Below are 3,964 nucleotides of genomic sequence, written 5' to 3'. Positions count from 1 at the left end.
TGATCCTGACTGTAGTTCCACGATATTTGAATTGCTTCTTTTTGGCTGCTTGCAGTATTTTCTCCTTGAGTTTATAGTTCTGAAATTTGGCTATAATATTTCTTGGTGTTTTCAGTTTGGCATGTCTTTCAGGGGGTGATCGGTGAATTCTTTCAATGATTATTTTGCCCTCTGGTTCTAGGACCTCTGGGCAGTTGTCTTTGATAATTTCTTCAAAGATACTGTCAAGGCTCCTTTTTTCATCGTGGATTTCCGGTAGACCAATAACTCTTAAATTGTCTCTCCTGGATCTATTTTCCAGGTCAGTTGTTTTCCCAATCAGGTATTTCACATTTTTTTCTATTTTTTCATTCTTAACGTTTTGTTTTACTACTTCCTGTTGCCTCATAGATTCATTAGCTTCCACTTGCTCAACTCTAATTTTTAATGAGTTAGTGTTTTCATTTTGCTTTTGAGTCTCCTTTTCCAATTGGTTGATTTTACCTCTCAGGGTGTCATTTTCTCTCTTTAGATTCTGTATCTCCGTAGCCATTTCACCAATCTTATTCTTTAGGGACTTGATTTCATCTTCTTTTAGTTCCCTAATTTGGTTTTTAAAATCCTCCTTTAGCTCTTCCAGCAGTGCTTTGGGGGCTGGAGACCAGTTCATATTACCTTTCGAGGTATCGGACACATCTATAGTGTCATTGCTGCCCTCTTCCATATTGATATTTTGATCCTGCCTGTCTCCATAAAAAGAATCTATTGTCCTCGGTTTTTTTGTATTCTTCTTCATGTTTGTTGTTTTGCCTATTCCTGGTGTTACAACGGATTTCTACCTTTGACCTCAGGGCTCTCTGTCCCAGCTTTCTTATTCTGGGGGTTGTGAGTCTAGAATTATAGCCTTCAGTTTCCTGAGGTGTGGGGAGGGGTCTGGCTCCCTGGCATCTCACTCCCTATGGGTGCTCTCCAGCACTTGCTTTTCAGCAATGGTCTCAGCTGTTTGTTGTTTGAGCTGATCTCTGGCACTTTCCCTGGGGGAGCAAGATTATGTCTGGGCTCCTGGTGTTGACCCTTGCCGACTCTGCCCCTCTGGGACTAATGAGCTTCTACTATTTGTCCTGTGAGGCCCCACTACTTTCTCCTCTGTTTCAGCTTTCCTTTTTTTTTCCCCAAGGAATTCTCTGGGTGAGGGGGGCAGGGATTAGAGCCCTTTACCTGGCCATTGTGTCTCCCGGAAGTTCACGTCCAAGTTTCTGGGCTGCAAGCATCAGGAGTGGGTGTTTTCCCGGCTGGTGGCATTGAGTTGCGCTGCCTCTCCTCGCTTCCACAGACTGCCGTCCTGTTGGGTGGCCTGGGGATCTCTGCCAGTTTTGGGCGCCCAGCTTTCTCCCAGCCTGTCTCCCACGTGGATTCCCCAGCCGGCCACTTCTGCTTTGGTCTGGAGCAGCTCCGCAGCCGAGCACTCTCTGAGCCTACAGATTCGTGCCTTCGGCCTTTCAGACTCTCCCAGCTCAGAAATTTGCCCCACGCAGACTGCTCGCGGTTTCTGACTCTCTCAAATACGCTCAAATTCACTTTTTTATGGGAATCTGACAGACCTTGTGAGAGAGCTCTGGTAAGACGCTGCCTTCATGCGGCCATCTTGGCTCCACCCCCCACTGGATTTTTCATACTCCCAGTATTTTATGCTGTCTATAGTTATTTTAAATGGGTTTTGTTGGTGAAAATACAAAAATGCAGATGATTTACATAGGTTTATTTTATATCATGCTACTTTGTTAAAATTGTTTCAACTAGCTTTTTTTGTTGAATCTCTAGGATTTTCTAAGTAGATTTTATTGTCTACAAAAGAGTTTTATTATCTCATTGTCCATTCTGATTTTTTTTCTCTTATTGCTTTGCTAGCATTTCAAATACAATATTAAATAATATTGGTGATAATGGGCATCCTTGTTTCACTCCTGATCTTATTGGAAAGGCTTCTCCCATTACAAATAATGCTTAGTGATGGTTTTAGGTAGATGTTTCTTATCATTTTAAGGAAAAATCCATTTATACCTATGCTTTCAAGTATTTATTAATATGAATGAATGAATGCCGTATTTTGTCAAAAGCTTTTTTTGGTTACTTTTGTTATTGATATAATCAGTTATGTTAATATCTTGCCTTATATTAAACCACCCCTCCATTCCTGACATAAATCCCACTTGGTCATAATGTTAATAATCTTTGTCAATTCCTTCCTTCCCTCCTTACCCCTTTCCTGCCTTCCTCTCTCCCTTCCTCCCTCCACAAGGAAAATCATACCCTTACCTGTGGGTGCTCTGCCCAAGGGAACATAAATTTCATGAAAGAGAGGTCTGGGAAACCAGACTTTGTAAAAGCCCACTGGGATTGAAATGGAGCTACTTGCCTATGCCTTAAACTTAGATCTGACTCTCACAGATAAGTCCCAGCCCAAGCCTCTCTAGGTCATTCTTTGGGTTCTGTTAGATCAGTGAGTGTAAACAACAATTTTTTTTCTGTTCTGGCCAGAAACTGAGGGTCTTCCCCTCCTAGACTGATTTTTTTTGGAGTAGGTAAAAGAGGCCATTTTTTGCCTCATTTCTTATCTAGTCTTAATCACTGAATGAGGTTTGCTTCAGACAAACTGATACTTGGGAAAGACCTTAGATTAAAAAGGTCAAGGTCTCCCAGTGCTTCCAGAGCCATCTCCTGTTACCCTGATCTATGTCATACCACTGGATGCAGATGGTTCTGGAGGAGAGGGTGAAGCTGGTGACTTTTCACAGCACTGCCTCACTTAAATTCAATTCACTCGCAAGTTAAGAGATAACCTTGCTGACATCATTGGTCCTCTTTAAGAAAGGACAAACAAGAGCAATAATCTTTGTGATATATTGTTGTCTACTAGCTGGTATTTTATTTAGGATGCTTGGATCCATATTCATTAGTGAAATTGGTCTATAATTTTCTTTGTTTTTGCTCTTCTTCGTTTAGCTATCAGTACCATATTTATTTCATAAAAAGAATTTGGTAGGATTCCTTCTTGTCTATTATTTCAATAACTTATTTAATATTTGAATTAGTTGATTTTTAAATGTTAAAATTCACTTGTAAATCCATCTGGTCTTGATGCTTCTTACTTAGGAAGCTCGTTTATGATCTCTTTAATTTCTTTTTCTAAAATAGGTTTATTTAGATATTTTATTTCCCCTTAAGTTTATAATCTTGTAAATATTCTTCCATTTCACTTAAACTGTTCAACTTATTAGTATATAATTGGGCAAAATAACTCCTAACAATTGCTTTGATTTCATCTTCATTAGTTATATAGTCACCCTTTTCATTTTAATACTAGTGATTTGTTTTTTTTTCCTTTTTTGGTTTTTAAAATTTTATTTTTTCTTTTTAGTTTACAACACTCAGTTCCACAAATTTTTGAGTTCCAAATTTTCTCCCTTTCCCTCTCCTCCCCCTGTCCCCCAAAACAGCATGTAATCCAATACAGGTTCTACATATACCTCTGCATTAAACTTGTTTACACAATAGTCAAGTTGACGGAATGAATTATAAGAAAGAAGAAACAAAACCAAAAAAGAAGAAAAAAGAGAGAGCAAATAGTTTGCCTCAATCTTCATTCAGATGCTGTAATTCTTTCTCTGGATGTGGATAGCTTTTTCCATCATGAGTATTTTGGAGCTGTCTTTGAACCTTGTATTGCTGAGAAGAGGCTAACTATCAAGGTTAGTCATCAGAGATACTGTGTGTCTGTAATCATGTATGAAGTTCTCCTGGTTCTGCTCCCCTCAATCAGCATCAGATCACACAAATCTTTCCAGGTTATTATGAAGTCCATCTGCTCCTCATTTCTTATAGCACAATAATATTCCATTAAATTTACATACCGCAACTTGTTTAGCCATTTCCCAATTGATGGGCATCCCCTTGATTTCTAATTCTTTGCTACCACAAAAAGAGC

The sequence above is a fragment of the Trichosurus vulpecula genome, chromosome 4, assembly GCF_011100635.1.
Source record: "Trichosurus vulpecula isolate mTriVul1 chromosome 4, mTriVul1.pri, whole genome shotgun sequence".
Taxonomy (NCBI): domain Eukaryota; kingdom Metazoa; phylum Chordata; class Mammalia; order Diprotodontia; family Phalangeridae; genus Trichosurus; species Trichosurus vulpecula.
The sequence above is the reverse complement of the archived record's forward strand: the minus strand, read 5'-3'. Positions refer to the sequence as shown.